Consider the following 21133-nt stretch of genomic DNA (forward strand, 5'->3'; position numbering starts at 1 on the left):
CAATAACATGGAACAACATCATCCCCTCGGGCTATATCACATCTCACACTGGGTACCCGCGCTCACTGGGGGTGTACAGACTCCGGGAGGGGCCCCTTACGGCCCGAGCGCAATAACAAGCCATTTCGTGGCATAATCAACAGACTCTCGACCTCATATCAAGCCCCTTTGTGGCTTACAACTCAGGCCCTCAGCCTTATAATCATGAATTAGCACAATATCCCTACGGCGCGCAGCCCGATCCCATATTAACCTCATAATACAGGCCCTCGGCCTTACTCAGTCAGAAATCTCTAAAAGCCACTCGGGCACAGTAAAATATGATGCTCAGCTCAAAATATCATTTAAGATGTCAAAAAAGAGTAAACATGAATGAGTTATGAAAACAGTAAAAAAATATAGCATGACTGAGTACAAATATAAAGTCAAAACAATGAGGAATAGTAGTAAAAATCCCCTAAGGGTCCAAAACAGTTGGCACGAGGCCCAAATATGGCATTCAGTCCAAAACATGATGATAACAAACAATGTTCAATCAAATACGCAGTAAAACAATCATTCGGGACGGACTAAGTCACAATCCCCAACAGTGCATGATCCCACGCTCGTCATCTAGCACGTGCGTCACCTCGAAATAGCACAATGATGTGAAATTTGGGGTTTCATACCCTCAGGACAATATTTACAATCATTACTCACCTCAATCCGGTCCAAACTCTAGCCCGCAATGCCTTTTCCCCTCAAATCGGTCTCAACTCGCGTTGAATCTATCCAAAATCAGAATCATGACGTCAAAATATGCTAAGGGAACGAAGCCCATACGAAAAGAATTAAATTACAACATAAATCCCGAAATTAACCTAAACCCGACCCTCGGGCCCACCTCTTGGAGTCCAATAAAAATTACATCAATAACCTCCTTATCCTCTCACGAGTTCATCCATATCAAAAGTACCAAAATCCGATTACAAATGACCCCTTAAACCCTTACTCAAAGGTCTCCAATCTCAAGCCCTAATTCCCAAATTTTAACCCTTAATTTCCATTAATTTCAAGCCAAACCAGTGAAATAACACCATAGAAACGAGTTTAGGGTCCAAAAACCTTACCTCTATGAAATCCCTCTTCAAATCGCTCCTTCAAGCTCAAACCCGCATGAAAATAGTGAAGAATAACTTAAAAATCGCGAAGGAAATCTTAAATACTTTCTGACCCAGGCTTTTCGCACCTGCGGTCCTATTTCCATTCCTGCGGTACCGCTTCTGCGTTCCAAACCACCGCATCTACGGTTTTCCCTAATGCGCCCATTTCTGTATCTGCGATCAAGAAGCCGCACTTGCGCCACCGCAGGTGCGATCGAGCAGCCGCTTCTGCGGTCCCAATCCCACATTGCCAATTTCACATCTGCGACCATTTGGGCGCTTCTGTGAGACACCACCTGCGGTCCCCTAGCCGCGGGTGCGGTTATGACAGCAATGGGAAATCTTCGGCCGCCAAAACCAAACTCAAATCTTCCGTCAACCGCCTAAAATCACCCCGAGGCCCCCGGGACCTCAACCAAAAGCACAAACAAGTCATATACCAATATTCAAACTTATACCAATCTTCAAAACACCTCAAACAACATCGAATCAACCAAAAAACATCGGATTTAAGCCTAAGGTTCCAAAAATCTTCTGAATTACGCTTTTGATCAAAAAGTCTATCAAACCTTGTCTGAAGGACCTGAAATTTTGCACACACATCCCAAATGACACAACGGACCTACTGCAACTTCCAAAATTCTATTTCGACCTCTATATCAAAATCTCACATATCAACCGAGAAACGTCAAATTCCAATTTCGCCAATTCAAGCCTAAATCTATTACAGACCTCCAAAACACGTTCTGATCACACTCCTAAGTCCCAAATCATCTCCCGAAGCTATCCGGACCATCGGAATTCACATCCGAACCCTTTTTTTTTACATAAGTCTCATCCAATTGACTTTTTCAACTTAAGCTTACTCAAAAGAAACTAAGTGTCTCAAACCTTATCAAAAACCTTTCCGAACCCGAGCCAACCAATCCGATAACACATAATATCGCTGAATAAGACAATAAGAAGCGGAAATGGGGAAAATGGAACGGTAACATATGAAACGACCGGCCAGGTTGTTACACAACATCACGATCACATCGTATGACTCGAACAAACTCTGGACAAGTTGTTGAGTCCAAAGCTCCACCAAGATGAATACCTTCCTTCAACAAAAGTAAAGACTCTCTTCTTATTTTTTCACAACTTTAACCTTACTTTATCAAGACACTCTCAATTATTTTTCACATACCACTTTATGAAAGAAAGACTCCTATTTATAGTTGTAGAAATTCTTCTTTGAATTAAATTGGAAGAAAGTGAGGTAGTAAATTATGAAATCATGGAGAACATGAGAGAAGAGTTACAAAAGAGTTATGGTCATTTTTATATATCATGGAGTAGTGGAAATTATGGGAATTATGGACATTTTCTACATTATGGACTAATGGGAGTTATGACATATTTTATTTTAATATTAAAATGCTAAAATACTAAAATTCCCTCACTCATTTTAATATTAAAATATATAAGAGAGTTTACCAATTGAAGGGAGACTATTATGCATAATGAAGGTGTGCTCTACATTGAACCTCCACTTAGCAAAACAACGATCTTTACTCCAGAGTCAGTAGTGGTCTTAGACTTGAACTATGACTGTTTTAGGGAAATAAATTATCAGTGCTTACACATAATAATCAAGGTGTTGACATGAGCTTTATTAGCAACACATTACGGCCTTTTGCTATCCCGATTTTTATGAGTGTTTTTTGAGAACAAGCCCAATTCTCATAGGAAGCGGCCTACTTCCATGGTCACATAGGTGAAATCTGTCAAGGGTGCTCCTGTAACTCTAACACCTCACTGATACGAGCTACAGATTTTCATTAAGAGTTAACAAAATTCAATCTCGCAAATCATTACAGGATAAATGCACTCACACCATAGGGATGGAACAATAAAAAATGGTGCATTTCAAACCAAGCCATCATATGATTCATTCTTCCTATTAAACCTGGTTATAGGATCTCTAGTACCCAGGTTGGGTTTCCTCATATATGACTTATGAGCTTGTGGGCTTCAATATCATCCCTCTTGATGTGCTCCAAACCCTTTCTCTTGTTAAGTCCTTAGTTAGTGGATCTGCAAGATTATCACAAGATTTAACATAATCAACATTAATGGTACCATTTGTCAAATATGATCTCATAGTACTATGTTTTCTCCTTATATGTCTGGATTTACCGTTGTAATAACGGTTTCGTACTCTACCAATTGCAGCAGTGCTATCACAATGAATCAAAATAAGAGGAATTGATTTTTCAAAATAAGGAGTTTGAAATAATAAATCTCTCAACCAATTCGCTTCCTCACTATCTGAAGCTAAAGCAATTAGCTCAGCCTCCATGGAGAGTTAGCAATTATTATTTGCTTTTTTTATTTCTAACAATTAGCACCACCTCCCAAAGTAAAAATATAACCTGTAGTAGAACAAGAATCACTAGATAAAGTATTCCAATATGCATCAGAAAAGCCTTCGAGTACATCAGGATATTTTTTTATAAAGAAGCCATAATTTTTTATACCAAGTAAACACCTCATAACTCTTGTTATGGCATGCCAATGTTCACTACCTGGCTTACTTGTAAACCTGTTGTACTCCTGCTGCATATGCAATATCAGGCCGAGTACAATCAGTCACATATCTCAAGTTTTCGATTAAGCTAGCATATTCCTTTTGATTTATCACATCATTGTCAGTTTGTACAAGAAATAAGAGAACACTTGAATCAAAAGGGGTTACAACATGTTTGCAATCAATAAAATTATATTTTTTCAAAATTTTCTCAACATAATGTGATTGGTCAAGGAAAATTCCATCACATGTTCTATTAATTTTCATTCCAAGAATGAAATTTGCCTCACCCAAATCTTTCATGTCAAAATGGCTAATAAGCATGCTTTTAGTTTCTCCAATAACATTCATGTTAGAGCCAAATATTAACAAATCATCAACATAGAGGCAAACAATTTCATGTGAATTATTCCAAGACTTATGATAGATGCACTTATCACACTCATTTGATTTAAAACCATTTTCAATCATGTAGGAATCTAACTTTTCATGCCATTGCTTAGGTGCATGTTTCAAGCCATATAGGGATTTAGTTTACACACTTTACATTCTTGGCCTGCTTCTATAAAACCCTCAGGTTGATCCATATAAATTCTTTCATTTCGGTCCCCATTTAAAAAATAATTTTTACATCCATTTGATGAATATGCAAATCAAAAATTGCAGCAATTGTAATTAAAAGTCTAATGGATGTAATTCTAGTTATCGGAGAAAAAGTATCAAAAAATTCTAGGCCTTCTAGTTGCTTAAAACCTTTAGCAACTAACCTAGCTTTATACTTATCAACAGATCCATCCGGTTTTAATTTTTTTCTTAGGATCCATTTGCACCCAATTGTTTTACAACCTGGTGGTAAATCAACCAACTTCCAAGTTTTATTAGAAATTAGTGACTCCATTTCATCATTTACAGCCTCTTTCCAAAAAATAGCATCAGGTGACAATAAAGCTTCTTGTAAAGTAAGATGGTCATTTTCAATATTAAATACATAAATATCAGGACCAAAATCTTTTTCTATTCTAGCTCTTTTACTTCTTCTTAACTAAAAAATATTATTTTCTTCATTTTACAAAATAGAAGTAGAAGAACTAGGCATAGACAAAAAATTATATTCATCTATTTGACCCCCACTATTTTTAGACTCAAATGGAAATTTATTTATATGAAAAATAGCATCACCTGATTCTATAATTATATTCTCTTCAAGATTTAAAAATCTATAGGATGTACTATTAGAAGTATAACCAAGAAAAGCACAAGTGGTAACTTTTTTACCCAATTTCATAATTTTAGGATCCGTTAGCCTAACATAGGCTAAACAACACCAAACTCTCAAATAACCCAAATTTGGCTTGTGATTTTTCCTCAACTCAAATGGTGTCAATTTTGTTTTCTTATGAGGTACCATATTCAACACATAACATGCAGTCAAAATAGCTTCACCCCACAAATTTAAAGGTGAATTTGACTCAATAAGCATGACATTAGTTAACTCTACCAAAGTTTTATTTCTTTCAGCCACACCGTTTGATGCAGGAGAATAGGATGGAGTAGTTTCATGAATTATTCCTAATGATCTAACAAAAGAATTAAATTCATTAGACTCATATTCACGGCCTCTATCACTTCTAATTCTTTTTATTTTTCAACTGAATTGGTTTTCAGCTTCATGGAGATAATTTTTAAAATTTTCAAATGCGTCACTTTTATTTTTCATTAAGTAAACATATGTGTACTTAGAGAAATCATTAATAAAAGTGATAAAATATCTATTTCCTCCACGAGTTAAAATTCCTCCAAGTTTACAAATATCAGTGTGAACTAATTCTAACAATTCAGTTTTTCTTTCAGCTTGAAAATGAGGCCTTTTAGTTATTTTAGCTTTACTACAAGCCTCACATTTTTCAAAATTCTTTTTAATCATTGGGATTAATCCTAAACTACTCATGATTCCCACATAATAATTATTAATAGGGAAAAGGGTCAAAATTGGCTCTCTACTATTGTTTATTGGTTACTTGTGCCCGTTACACTTTTCGGCCATTCTCGTCCCTGCCGTTAATGAAGTTTGAAAAAATACCCCTAACCCTAACTTTTTGACACTGTTGTAGCTGATCACATCAATTTTATCCAAGTCAGTTGCCATGTCAGCTACCATGTCAGCGGTCCTACTAAATTAAAACCCCACAACACTCATTTCATTCCCATCTCCCACCCCTGACCCGTTTACCCACTAAATAAATAAGATAGACCCATCCAAATTAACAAAGAGGGTCATTTGGTCTGCATTCGTTCGATAGAAACGAGAGAGAAGAGTGTGGAAGGTTCAAAAGAAAATCCTTTTTTTTCCAGTGTTTAATGCTGTCCAAGGTAAGATTTTCCCCCAAAATCTGAACTTTTCTACTAGTTTCATATATTTGTTGTTTATAAATGAAGCATTTTTGTCTTAGGGTTCGCATTTGTTTTATGTTAAAGTTAGGGTTCTTAGACTATGCTTCGTGGTTTAGGGTTTTTCTTGTCTCAGATATGTGATTTGTTGTTTAAGGTTTTTCTATGATTGTATTTTTGTCGTTGTTTGTGTTTGCATGTGACTTTCACCTTTATACCCTAATTATTTGTCTGATTCTATTGGTCGGTTAGGGTATATGGGTGGAGTTGATGATATTTGGTACTTATTTTAGAAGAACTTTCTCTTGTTTAGGATTTCAAGTATGTGTAGACACATGATTTTTGACCCTCCCCGAGAATTTTCACATTTTTAGCGTGAATATGTGAAATTGGTTCTAATATAGCTATTTTAACTATTTTACTTTATTTCGTTGCAAAAAGAAAAATTACAAAAAATATATATATAAATTTTTAGTTTATGTATTTCTCATAAACTTGAAAAATACAAAAAATAGTACCTTATTTTGTACTTTACATAATTTCGAAAATTACCAAAAAATATAGTTCTATTAATGTTTTGTAGTCATTTTAATTTTTGAAAAATACAAAAATATTACTTTATATTTTATCTTTATATAAAAACGAAAATTACAAAAAAAATAGTTTTATTAATATTTCGTAGCTATTTTAATCTTGAAAAATATTTAAAAAAAGATATAGTTTTGTTTAAATAATTAGTCTTATTTTAGTAGCTATTTTGCTTACATAATCAGTTGAGCAACATCGTGTTCCTATTTCTCGGATCCGGGCAAAAGAATAATATTCGGGTTCAAACTACCCGGTTTTAGGCCTAATTTTCGGACCTAGCCCATAATAATTCGGGTCCACCATACGTGGGGGACACGCGTGGGGAACACGGACGGAACACCGTACACGGGGAACCCCACCGCGCATGGGGGACACAAACCTTGGACCCCTACACACGTGGGGTCCACTTTTCTTGGCCAAAGCTACAAATGCACGGACTTGGACATTTTCAAAGGGGACCAACGAACAGACTTGAAAATTTTGGAACGGACAGATTTTAAAATTTTGGGAGGAGGAGAACTGTTCATCTCCTTCCTCCTTTGTAAAACCTAAAAAACCAAAGCAAAACCAGTCCAAAAACCCTCATCCAAACCAGTCCGGCAGCAGCATCATCAACCCGTCAGCAGCCCTCCCCCCGTCGTAACTAAAACCAGTCGCGACAATAACGACCATCGCCTTCCTCCTCCTTGAATCCGCCATTGTCGCCGTTACTAGCTCAGTCCTCGACCACTGCCCCGACGACACTGCTGTTCGTCGTCACCCCCACCAAAACACCGCCTCCATCGACACGTCCAAGCCCCACCAAACGACCACACGTCTCCTCCCAAACTCCAACCTATCAGTCCGTCAGCTTTCTCCTTCGTCGACCACCTGCATCCGCAACCCCCCAGCTCCGCCATCGTCAACCTATCAGTCCGTCAGCTTCCTCCTTCATCGACCACCTGCATCCGACGACCACTGCTGGCTCATCAACGTTTCCCTTACCAGCTGAACCAACTATCCCCCCCCCACTCCCTCACGTCCAAACACCTCCACCAAACGACCCTTCCGGCGAGCACCTCCATAGCCCTCGACCCTACTGTCGCTACCTGCTACCCAGCTCGTCGTCCCTCCCTGTCGACCCAACAATTCCCCAGTCTCATCGTCCCATACTATCACTCACCCCCGAACAGCTGCGAACACCATAGCCAGCCATAACAACAAGCTTAACCCCGCTGCCCGTCGTCAAACACCACCAGTCGACAACCAATCAGCCCAGTTATCGTTGTTTCTTCATTGTCGTCGCGCAGTCCGTTGAGGTCGTCGTTTGGGTTGTGCTCGTGGCTTCCGGTCTGATATCGTTGAGTTTGACATCGAGGTTCCGTCATTGGAGAGGTTTCCGATAGTTGTCGGGACAGTTTGGTTGTTGTTCTTGCTTCAAACAGGTGCATACACATTTCCAAACTTGTGATATTTGCTTAAATGGAATGAAATGATATGGATTTCCTATGCACTGTTTGTGTATCGGCTTTGTTGAATGTCTCTTCCTTTGTTTCATTATTTTAAGTAGTTATTCCGCATTTTGTTTCTTCATGCTCAGATTATTGTTATCTAAATGCTTGTCTCAAGAGTTGTTTGTACATGTAGTAGTAATGTTAAAATCATAGGAGTAATTTTAATCCCGCGGAAAAAATACTCGTTTCATCAAATAAGTTTAATCTACAACTCATGACCTCGCAAAGTAGCAAAAAATGTAGTTATTTTAGCCTTGTCCCTTTTTCTAAAAAAAAAAGAAAATAAATAAATAAATAAAAATGAGACGAGCCTCGCCAAATAAAAGGGACAAATTGCGGGGCCCTCATAGATATATATATCATAATAAATACTTAGATTCCAGGATGGGACGTTTAGCAAATTTCACGACCCTACCCAAAATAATGATACGCTAGTTGCTTTTGGCGCGTATTTAATAATGTTATCTCCCTAAACTCGGGTGTACATTTATGTGACCCAAATCCAAATCTCAACGAAATCGAAATGTGTCTTTAATCACGGGTACATTGATTGTGACGTGGCCTAAAATGCATTTCCATGACATTGCAAATTCTTTAAAATAATGAATGAGACGAGCCTCGACAAACAAAAATATAGAAGCTCCGGGGCCCTCTAGATATATATATATTAAAATACTTAGAATTCGGGATAGGCCGTTTAGCAAATTCCACGATCCTACCCAAAATAAATACGCTAGCCGCTTTAGGCGCACCTTTAATAATTTAATTTCCTTAAACTCGGGTGCACATTGATATGACCCAAATCCAAATCTCAATGGAGTCAAAGTGTGTCGACAACCACGGGTACATTGATTGTAACGTGGTTCGAGATACATTTTCACAACGCTGTAATTCTTGATAAAATAATAGTGAATGATAAAAGCGGTTAAAAGATAAAATTGGCACATAAGTTCACATTTGTATAAAATCAGATAATCAAGCCGAATATAACAGTTGAGCGACCGTGTTAGAACCACGGAACTCGGGAATGCCTAACACCTTCTCCCGGGTTAACATAATTCCTTATCCAGATTTCTGGTACGCAGACTGTAATATGGAGTCATTCTTTTCCTCGATTCGGGATTAAAATTGGTGACTTGGGACACCCTAAATCTCCCAAGTGGCGACTCTGAAATAAATAAACCAATCCCGTTTCGATTGTCCTTTAATTGGAAAAAACTCCCTTGCACCCTCTCGGGTGCGGAAAAAGGAGGTGTGACAGCTCTGGCGACTCCACTGGGGATATGACCCAGAACCACTGGTTCAGGGTTAAGAATTCGAGCTTAAAATAATTGTTATTATTTGGCTTTATTTATTATCTGATTTTTACGTGTTTGAGCCTAATGTGCTAAGTGCTGCTTTTACTGCTTTGATATTATTTGAACTGTACATATAAACTGTGCCGAAACCCCTCTCTTCTCTCTCTTGAGGAGTGCACGCTGGTCGTGGCTTCTTTCTGTTAGTGTCATATACCAAAATAGAACGAGGATTCGGAGGAGTTGCAAAATCGGATGGCCTTTTGGTTACCGGTACACAGCTCCCATCCTCGGCTCGAGTTGTCCGCTCGGGTAAGCCAGGTCTAGAACAAATACCCAGGTTATGAACTTAGTATAACAAAGCCACATGCCGGATCCCTAGTAGGAACGTTTATTTGCATCATGTGCATTTGACTTAGGGGACTCAACACAGGGGTTGGGTCCGTCTAGGACAAGCAACCTGAAAATAATAGACCATCTTATGGCATCCTATGTGCTACATGTTGTATTTATTCAAGGGTGAATGTGTCATTTGGCGGACCAATGATATTTGCGGACAAATGACACTCCTTATCATGCTGATCACGTTAAATAAGAAAGTTGCACTACTTTTGATAAGCATGCTATTATGTTAATTAAGCACATGGGGAACATTGTGGAATTCAAGAAGCCTTGGTATTCCACATGTCCCCCACGCTTCATTTTTTGGGAAAAGCACATGGGGAACATTTGTGGAATCCAAGAAGTCTTGGAATCCACATGTCCCCCACGCTTCATTTTTGGGAAAAAGCACATGGGGAACATTTGTGGAATCCAAGAAGTCTTGGAATTCCCCATGTTTCCCATGCCACATTTTTGAAAATAATAATAAATATAAAAAATAAAAATACATATAAAAACAAATCATGAAAATTCAAAAGATTTTGTATGTTTTCATCATTTTCCACGGATTAAAAAAAATGTGAAAAAATGAGAAAATAACAGTGTAGAGATATAGCTATTTATTTTTAGAAAAAAAAAAACCAATGTCCAAGTAGTATCGAAACTCTGCCGAAATTCTGAAAAAAAAAGGAATGTTTTATGTTTTACGTTAGTTAGTTTGTTTGTTATGAATGAAAAAATAATAGCTTGTTTGTTTGTTGTAAAAAAAAATAGAAAATGGAAAAGGGTCTTCTCAAAATTAGTTTATTTGCCCGAACTATGCGGGTTTGATTCTCACCGGATGTGAGATACGTAGGCAACCCTCATCGGGTCCAACCCCCTTTTGCTAAAAAAGCCAAAAACGAATAAGTAATAAAATAAAAAATATGTCATAAATAAGTCGGGTGATGTCCAACCCACCTTTTGCTAAAATAGCCAAAAACAAATTAAAAAAATGTCAAAATTTCAATTCTGTCATAAAGAATTCGGGTGATGCTGTTTTGTCATAAAGAGCCGAATGTTCCCGAAAGGGACGCCGGAAGGCTGACTTTGCATAAACAGCCACCTTCGGGTCATTTTTTTAAAAATTTGGTCCAGTTGACCCACACAGCCTTAAAAATCTTCGTCCCCGAGGCGTTGAAAGGCCATGTTTGCAATATTGAGTTTGCTAATTTGAAAAACGATAAAAAGATTCATGAATAAGTCAGGTGATGCTGTTTTGTCATAAATAGCTGAATGTTTCCGAAAGGGACGCCGGAAGGCTGACTTTGCATAAACAGCCACTTTTTGGGTCATGTTTAAGATTTTTGGTCTAGTTGACCCACACAGCCCTATAAATCTTCGTCCCCGAGGCGCTGAAGGGCCGTGTTTGCAACACCAAGTTTTTATTGTAATTTGAAAAAAAGAGTCGACGGTCAGGTGAATACCGTTCAAATTTTGTCATAATAAGCTGACCCAGCTTCGGCCGCGTCTTAAACCGTTCTTGCCGAAATAGCCTTAGAGTATCTTTCAGTTGTCGAAAGGTTATTTTCGTAAAAGAACGGACAAGTTTGTAAAAGTGTCATAAAATAATCCTCCCCGGCCTCAAAATTCATGTGAAATTTGGAAGGGGCCACATTTGCAAAAATAACCATTTGGTTACATTTGTCGAATAGAGAAAGGGAGTTAGCCTTTTGTGTTTGAGTTTATAAATCTCTTGATTAAAATATATGGGTTATTTGATTTTCGAGTTTGTAGGTCATCTTCAAACCTTTGAAACCCAGTTTGTTTTAATATGAAAATTGAAAAAATTGTTTGTTATTGTTTATCTCTTATTGGTCCGAACTACGCTCGGTCTGATTCATGCGGGGTCATGATACGTAGGCAATCTCCATAAGATTCGACCACCACTAAAATAAAATAAATAAAAAAAAATATAATAATAAATAAATAAAAGAGAGTGTGGAAGATTTTTAGGGGGCACAATTGTCTAACTGCTTAGGTACATTGTATCTCTGATATATGATTGTCTGTCCAATGCCCTAACACTAACGTGATGACTTCCCTTTGATGTGTCCATATATAGAGAGTGGTTGGTTGTGGTAACTCCTCCTTGCAAAGCAAAATCAAAGGACAATGGCTCAGAACCGCAGAACCGAGTGGGTCGGTACTGATGACCGACAACAATTGGTCGAACGGAACAACGGGTTGGTAGAAGAAGTGAGAATGCTGAGACAGCATGTGTCAGACATGTATCAGGCATGGATAACGGGAAAAGTACCACCCCCTCCACCGCCAAGTCTCTTGAACTCGGTCATTTCCCAAGCACCCAACACCATAATGGAAGATCCCCCATACTCTCCATCCCAACCCACTTATGGCAGCTTTCCCAGCTATCCGAGTAGCTCCATCACTCCTCAATGCTTCTCCGCTCCCCAACACCACGAAATGCTTACCCACTCATACAAGCCCATCAAAAGCCATCTGGATCAGGTTTCCGGCCCTGTCAACATGCAAGAATGAAGAGGTTGCTGAAACGAGGAAAGGCTCTCACCCCCATCGGGGTATCTTATGCCAGTCTGTTTGAAAGGCTAAGGCATGCTGGTTCGATTGAGCCACTCCCCGCATGTACTACAAATCCACTTGCAAGGAGCTTTGATCCGGCAGCGCGATGCGCCTACCACTCCAATGTCATAGGGCACAACATTGAGAGCTGTCATAGTTGGAGAAGGGAAGTAGAGAAAATGATCCGAGAAGGGCGGGTTGTGATTAATAACAGTGACATGGAGCACTCGAACCCCCTCGAGAACTTGCCGACGGAGGTTGATGAGATTGAAGCTGGTAATGGTCTCGGCAGTATTGATGCAAAGCTCAGTGGCTAAAATGCCAATTTTGATAAAGTGGGAGGACGTTTCGTTCCTTGGTCAGCAAGAGAGAAGCTTGTGGTGGCTCATTTTGTTGTCATTTCTGTTGTTCGGATTATTAGGGTTATAAGTCGGATGTTGTCTTGTCCAGTTTGTTTTAGGATTTTGTTCTGGATTGTTTTGTTTGTTTTGTTATTTAAACCATTTCACCGGTAGTCTAATACAAAATCCGGTCTTTTATTATTTCCAGTCATCTTTTTGTTTAGTCCTTTTATCATTTTTGTTCAATGCCGATTCTAGGGACATGACATGCGCACCCAGTTTGGGCCTAGTCTTAAAAGTTAATCATAAAACCCTGGGAAGGTGATCAAAGCATTTAAAGGAAATAAGAACGGTTTGAGATTATTTGGAGCCCGAGTCATGTGGAACTGGGGCAAGTTAAACACAAAGAAAACCGTTAAAGAAAGATTCGCCTAAATTGGCATGAGGGTCGTTCATAATAATGAGAATGAGAGTGTCGCCCAACGGTGCTTTAGAAGTGACAAATGAACAAACAGATGTTGAATATAATTGTCAAGTCCAGCACCATCGGAAGAGACTATAAATCTATTGTTCAATTGTGTTGTTTGCACTTGGCATGTTTTGAAGACTGGAATGACGAAGGCATTTTATTCTGCTACCTAAACACTTTATCCTTCGTTACCCCTTTGAGACTTGTTTACTTTTCTTTCATACCCCTCGTTCGGAATCAGTAGCAACGACTAGAAGATACGAACATGGAAGATAAAAAAGAAAAAAAATAATAGCAAAACGACAAAAAAAAAAACGAAAGTCAAATGAAAAAAAGAGGAATTGGGAACTACGTTTGACCTGATTCCTCAAAGAGGATACGTAGGCGCTTCACGGCTCGATCATAGTTTTGAAAAATGAAAAAAATCATCAATTAAGATATCCCCAAGCAAGAAACTGGGGCAAAGGTTGCGTTTGTTGTAAATAAATTTAATTCCGAAGGTTGTAACTAATAACCCAAAATTAATGCATTTTTTGAGCCTTTAATACCCTTTCTTTCTAGCCTATCCAAAACCCACATTACGGTCCAAAGAAAGACCTTCTGATAAGTCTTCAAAAGATGCCAAGTTAGATAAATGGAGAGAGTCTTACCGGTGAGCATAACATTCTGTTCCACAGCAGAAAGGACTCTAATCCCCAACAGAAAGAGTCATACCGGCAACACTCCAAATCCCCCAGCTGGAGAGAGATATAAAACGAGAGAGTCTTATTGGTGAAAATCTTCACAGGCACCATAAGGCGATGAAAGCTGAGAAAAGAACAAAAATGAGAGAGACTTGATAGTGAAAACCCTTCGGGCACTACAAGTCGAATAAGATTGAGAATCAGATGGGAAATCGCCAATTGAAGATCTTGAAAGATGATTGACGGTAGAGGATAGGCCACAGGCGCATGTCATGACCATTAGAGTCGGTGTCTGCATTTGATAGGTTTTTATTTATAGTTTCTTTTGTTAAAGAGTCATTTTTCTTTGTCTTTTTATTCTGTTCCCTTTTATCTTTTTCCTTTCATAGAAAAATTCCCCAATAGAGTCTGTCTGGTCAGAACAAGTATGAAATGACTTCAAAATATGCCATCAGCTTTCCAATTATGCAAGATAAGATCTGACTAGTACATCCAAGTGGTATAGTCAGCGAGGAACAAACGCGGGGCCAGTGTCAAAAAGATATCCCCAGCAAAATTGACAAATGTCAAGAGGGATACCCTTGCCAAAATCAAAGGTTATAAACCTCAAGGCCAAAGCCCGTGGGCAAATCAAGGAGAGCAATGAACATGATTTGGTAAATTCATACTAGACTAAAAGGTCGGGGAAATGCCAATTTCCGAGCTATGTCGCAAAAGAAGAGGGATATCCCCAGCAGGAAGGGATTATCCCCAGCACATAATATCATCCCCAACAAGCTGTGGAGCGCAGAGCAAGGAAGGAGAAAGGGAAAACCATCCCAGTGGGAGTATCACAACCAACCACCATGTTTTAAACTAACAAATTTTGTCTGATTTGAAACAGGTAAGGGAAATGGCATTGATGCCAGAAATGCATGCACAGGGATATTATCAAACTGGGGCAGAAAATTTCCCTTCCATTTAGAAAATTTTCTGGAAGTCAGGTACCCATTCGGGGAAGAATAAAAGATAACGTCAGTCTCGAGGGAAGTGGTCTTAGAGCCAGTATTGCCCCCAACATAATAAGTTTCAAGGGAGGAAGTTGTTCCCCAGCAAAGGGATGAAACTTGTGCTCAGAAAAAGCGAAATGCCTATATCATTCCCGATAGCCTTCCGAAAAGTGAAGCACTAGTTCCGAAGGAATCAAAATCCCCCGGCAATGTTATCCTCGACGGCGTTATCCCCAGCTGATAACATTTTACCCCCCCAACAGGTAAGTAAATAATTCCCCAACAGTGTTATCCCTAGCAGTTTCGAGGAGTCCAACACAAGGTTGGAAAGACGGTATCCTCAGCAGTTCCTTTCGGGGAAAGGCAAAACGACTCTCAAGGGAGGTAGTCTTAGAAGGAAGAGGCTATGCAAAAACAAAAAAAAAAGAATAAAAAAGAATAAAAAGATAATAATGAAAAAAAAAGGGGAAAAGTCATCCCCATCAAAATAATCCCCAACAGTTTCGAGGGAAGACAACACAGGTAAGTAAATAATTCAAAAAAAAAAAGAAAAAAAAGAAGGAAATGGTTCACGCATAGGAGACGCACTTCCTAAGTGAATATGTCATTAATAGGAGACGCACTTCCTAATTTGAAATCATTAAAGTTTTTACCCATAGGAGATGCATTTCCTCCTAAGTTTGTTTCACTTTTACCCATAGGAGACGCATTTCCTCCTAAGTTTATGTTTTACCCATAGGAGACGAATTTCCTCCTAAGTCTAGTTTTACCCATAGGAGATGCATTTCCTCCTAAGTTTTACCCATAGGAGACGCATTTCCTCCTAAGTTTGTTTTAGATTCACCCATAGGAGAGGCATTTCCTCCTAAGTTTACCTTTACCCGTAGGAGACGCATTTCCTCCTAGGTTTAAGTTTTACCCATAGGAGATGCATTTCCTCCTAAGTTGTTGTGAAAAAAAAACAAAAAAAAGACCTAGTCTGATGAACCTTCTCCTAGGATCAAAATCTTAGTCTGATGAATTTTTCTCCTAAGATAGAGACCTAGTCTGACAAACCTTCTCCTAGGATCAAAATCTTAGTCTGATGAATCTTTCTCCTAAGATACCAAAAAAACAAGACCTAGTCCGATGAACCTTCTCCTAGGATCAAAATCTTAGTCTGACGAATTTTTCTCCTAAGATAGAGACCTAGTCTGATGAACCTTCTCCTAGGATCAAAATCTTAGTCTGATGAATCTTTCTCCTAAGATACCAAAAAAACCAAGACCTAGTCTGATGAACCTTCTCCTAGGATCAAAATCTTAGTCTGATGAATTTTTCTCCTAAGATAGAGACCTAGTCTGACGAACCTTCTCCTAGGATCAAAATCTTAGTCTGATGAATCTTTCTCCTAAGATACCAAAAAAAAAAGACCTAGTCTGATGAACCTTCTCCTAGGATCAAAATCTTAGTCTGATGAATTTTTCTCCTAAGATAGAGACCTAGTCTGACGAACTTTCTCCTAGGATCAAAATCTTAGTCTGATGAATCTTTCTCCTAAGATACCAAAAAAAACAAGACCTAGTCCGATGAACCTTCTCCTAGGATCAAAATCTTAGTCTAACGAATTTTTCTCCTAAGATAGAGACCTAGTCTGATGAACCTTCTCCTAGGATCAAAATCTTAGTCTGATGAATCTTTCTCCTAAGATACCAAAAAAACAAGACCTAGTCTGATGAACCTTCTCCTAGGATCAAAATCTTAGTCTGATGAATTTTTCTCCTAAGATAGAGACCTAGTCTGACGAACCTTCTCCTAGGATCAAAATCTTAGTCTGATGAATCTTTCTCCTAAGATACCAAAAAAAAAGACCTAGTCTGATGAACCTTCTCCTAGGATCAAAATCTTAGTCTGATGAATTTTTCTCCTAAGATAGAGACCTAGTCTGACGAACCTTCTCCTAGGATCAAAATCTTAGTCTGATGAATCTTTCTCCTAAGATACCAAAAAAACAAGACCTAGTCTGATGAACCTTCTCCTAGGATCAAAATCTTAGTCCGATGAATTTTTCTCCTAAGATAGAGACCTAGTCTAGTTTTCTTAAGATTATCAATGTTTAGTTTTCCTAAAGTCAGGCGCCCACCTGTATAATGAGAGGAATACATTCCAGTCTTTACTTTTCAAGTGTTGAAATTGGGAGCCCGCCCATAATAACAGAGGAATACATTCCAGTCTTTACTTTTCAAGTGTTGAAATTGGGAGCCCGCCCATAATAACAGAGGAATACATTCAGTCTTTAATTTCAAGTGTTGAAGTTGGGAGCCCGCCCATATAACAGAGGCATACATTCAGTCTTTAGATTTCTAGTGTTGAAGCTAGGCGCCCACCTGTATAACGAGAGGAATACTTTTCAGTCCTTACATTTCTTACCAGGCGCCCACCTGTATAACGAAAGGAATACTTTTCAGTCTTTACATTTCATATTTCAGGCGCCCACCTGTATAACAAGAGGAATGCTTTTAGTCTTATACTGCAGATTTTGGAAATCAGTAACCCCACCGGAAGGTAGAAGGTTATAACAAGAATCCCCAGCAGGAAACAATAAAAATCCCCAGCACTGGGAAGCAGAAGGCTACAGCTAAAATCCCCAGCATTCAACCAAGTTATAAATAGCAGAAGCTCGCCTCAAGAATGCGAGTCAACATTCTGAGATGGTCAACAAAAGCTGGACACAACAAAAAAAAGAAAAAAGAAAAGAAGAACAAGAAAACAAAAAAACAAAAAAAAAGGAAAAGAAAAATGAATGAATCCAAAGCACGGAAGTGGAGAACAGAAATGATCTGTTCAAGAACTAGCGCCTACAACTAGCAAGTATCAAGGTTTAAATCCAAAGTCTGTATGAAGCACCATTCAAGACTCGAGATCAAGTTTCAGAAGACTTAAAGATAGGAATCCTTGTAACTAGTAGCTGATAGGCTTAGTTAGTCTTTTTCAATTTTCATTTTGATGTAATGACAGGACCACGGACCGGAACCTCAACGGAACGGCACCTCGATTGGCTCTTCACCTCGGTACACTTTACCATCTCTCTCATTTCCGAACTACACGTGGCCTGATTCCTGTATAACCAAGGATATGTAGGCAGCTCAGATACCAGGGCTCGGTCATATTCCCTTCCTTTCCTTAGTGTAGTCCGTCCAAGTAATGGTCGGGTCAAAAACATGTCTAGTCGTTCTTTGTCGGAAAACTCTTCGTGTTTCCAGTCAAAGAGGGGCAGCTGTAGACACCTGATTTTTGACCCTCCCCGAGAATTTTCACATTTTTAGCGTGAATATGTGAAATTGGGTCTAATATAGCTATTTTAACTATTTTACTTTATTTCGTTGCAAAAAGAAAAATTACAAAAAATATATATATAAATTTTTAGTTTATGTATTTCTCATAAACTTGAAAAATACAAAAAATAGTACCTTATTTTGTACTTTACATAATTTCGAAAATTACCAAAAAAAATTGGTTCTATTAATGTTTTGTAGTCATTTTAAATTTTGAAAAATACAAAAATATTACTTTATATTTTATCTTTATATAAAAACGAAAATTACAAAAAAAATAGTTTTATTAATATTTCGTAGTTATTTTAATCTTGAAAAATATTTAAAAAAAAAAGATATAGTTTTGTTTAAGTAATTAGTCTTATTTTAGTAGCTATTTTGCTTACATAATCAGTTGAGCAACGTCGTGTTCCTATTTCTCGGATCCGGGCAAAAGAATAATATTCGGGTTCAAACTACCCAGTTTTAGGCCTAATTTTCGGACCTAGCCCATAATAATCCGGGTACACCACACGTGGGGGACACGCGTGGGGAACACGGATGGAACACCGTACACGGGGAACCCCACCGCGCATGGGGGACACAAACCTTGGACCCATACACACGTGGGGTCCACTTTTCTTGGCCAAAGCTACAAATGCACGGACTTGGACATTTTCAAAGGGGACCAACGAACAGACTTGAAAATTTTGGAACAGACAGATTTTAAAATTTTGGGAGGAGGAGAACTGTTCATCTCCTTCCTCCTTTGGAAAACCTAAAAAACCAAAGCAAAACCAGTCCAAAAACCCTCACCCAAACCAGTCCGGCAGCAGCATCGTCAACCCGTCAACAGCCCTCCCCCCGTCGTAACTAAAACCAGTCGCGACAATAACGACCATCGCCTTCCTCCTCCTTGAATCCGCCATTGTCGCCGTTACCAGCTCAGTCCTCGACCACTGCCCCGACGACACTGCTGATCGTCGTCACCCCCACCAAAACACCGCCTCCATCGACACGTCCAAGCCCCCACCAAACGACCACCCGTCTCCTCCCAAACTCCAACCTATCAGTCCGTCAGCTTTCTCCTTCGTCGACCACCTGCATCCGCAACCCCCCAGCTCCGCCATCGTCAACCTATCAGTCCGTCAGCTTCCTCCTTCATCGACCACCTGCATCCGACGACCACTGCTGGCTCATCAACGTTTCCCTCACCAGCTGAACCAACCAGCCCCCCCCCACTCCCTCACGTCCAAACACCTCCACCAAACGACCCTTCCAGCGAGCACCTCCATAGCCCTCGACCCTACTGTCGCTACCTGCTACCCAGCTCGTCGTCCCTCCCTGTCGACCCAACAATTCCCCAGTCTCATCGTCCCATACTATCACTCATTCCCAGTGTAATAAGTTGTACCTTTAGACTTAGTCTGAGGGTGTAATATATTCTCTAATGTAAGCCAAATAGGAAAACTATCCACTTTAGTTAAAATTCTTTCTCCTTTTGCCAGATTGTCCCATATAAATTGATAAACTCATTTCACAGAACAAAGAATCAGTCCTAGGCCTCAATCTCATGAAGGCCGAGCCCAAATCGAAACAAATCAGTTAGGCCCATATCGAAAAAGGGGGCCTAAGTCTGGCCATCTCGCATGAGCTAGGTTTGGGCCCATAATTTTCGGCTAGTTATCCATAATCGCAGTCACATTTTATTATTCTGTAAAAGCATTTTAAATCCTGTTATAAGTAAACTCGCAATCATGTAATTAATTAGGACTGTCTACCGTTTTCAATTGATAGAGACGAACACGACAAGAAACGTAGTTGCTATAGGATATCCTTTTAAAATAAGAACGAGATGAGCCTCGATGAAAATAAACAAAACACGCAGATGCGGGGCCCTTGTTAAATGTAAATCATTGAAGCATTTAGTTTCCCGGACGGGTTGTTTAGCAAATCTCACAACCTTCCTAAAATGACAACACGTTAGTCTCTTTAGGATACGCTTTAATAAACTTTACCTTCTTAAACTCGGGTGCACATTTATGTGACCCAAATCCAAATCTCGACGGATTCGAAATGCCTCTCTAATCACGGGTACATTGACTGTGACGTGGTTCGAGATGCATGTCCATGACGTTGCAAATTCATTAGAAATAAAGAACGAGGTGAGCCTCGCCAAATAAAAATACAAATTGCGGGGCCCTCAATAAATATTGCTTTAAAAATTGTTTAGGCTTCGGGATGGACCGTTTAGTAAAATTCCACGGTCCTACCCAAAATAAATACGCTAGTCGCTTTAGGCGCGCCTTTAATAATTTAATTTCCTTAAACTCGGGTGCACATTGATGTGACCCAAATCCAAATCTCAACGGAGTCAAAGTGTGTCGACGACCACGGGTACATTGATTGTAACGCGGTTCGAGATACATTTTCACAACGTTGCAATTCTTGATAAAAACAGTAAATGATAAAAGCGGTTAAAAGTTAAATTTTGCACATAAGTTCACACTTGTATAAAATCAGATAATCAAGCCGAATATAACAGTTGAGCGACCGTGCTAGAACCACGGAACTCGGGAATGCCTAACACCTTCTCCCGGGTTAACAGAATTCCTTATCCAGATTTCTGGTACGCAGACTGTAATATGGAGTCATTCTTTTCCTCGATTCGGGATTAAAATTGGTGACTTGGGACACCCTAAATCTCCCAAGTGGCGACTCTGAAATAAATAAACCAATCCCGTTTCGATTGTCCTTTAATTGGAAAAAACTCCCTTGTACCCTATCGGGTGCGGAAAAAGGAGGTGTGACAGTATGTGTGGTCCCTTTTTTTTTAAAGAAGGGTCGGTTAGGATTTTTTAATTGAAAAGGATTTGAGTTATTTGTTAATAGCTGACTTATTGTTATTTGGTCCCC

Source organism: Nicotiana sylvestris, chromosome 1 (assembly GCF_000393655.2).
Source record: "Nicotiana sylvestris chromosome 1, ASM39365v2, whole genome shotgun sequence".
Lineage (NCBI taxonomy): Eukaryota > Viridiplantae > Streptophyta > Magnoliopsida > Solanales > Solanaceae > Nicotiana > Nicotiana sylvestris.